We start from the raw sequence: 218 nt of genomic DNA, 5'->3' as shown, positions 1-218 counted from the left end.
TAGGATGTAGTTTTTTGCCATGTTATTTGATACATGAAATTGTTACATAAATACTGAGTGACACTCTCAATAAGGGCCAGCTGGTGGAAATTATTAAACAAGTTGTAAATAGACTTCAGGGGCACTGACGATCAGGCCTGTGGTTAGAGGAATCCAAACCCACCAGGGCTGGGATAATGACTAAAAGGTGGCCGTACTGTGATGCTCTGGTCTGTCGT

This window comes from Buteo buteo, chromosome 2, assembly GCF_964188355.1.
Source record: "Buteo buteo chromosome 2, bButBut1.hap1.1, whole genome shotgun sequence".
NCBI lineage: Eukaryota > Metazoa > Chordata > Aves > Accipitriformes > Accipitridae > Buteo > Buteo buteo.
Note: the sequence above shows the minus strand (reverse complement) of the source record.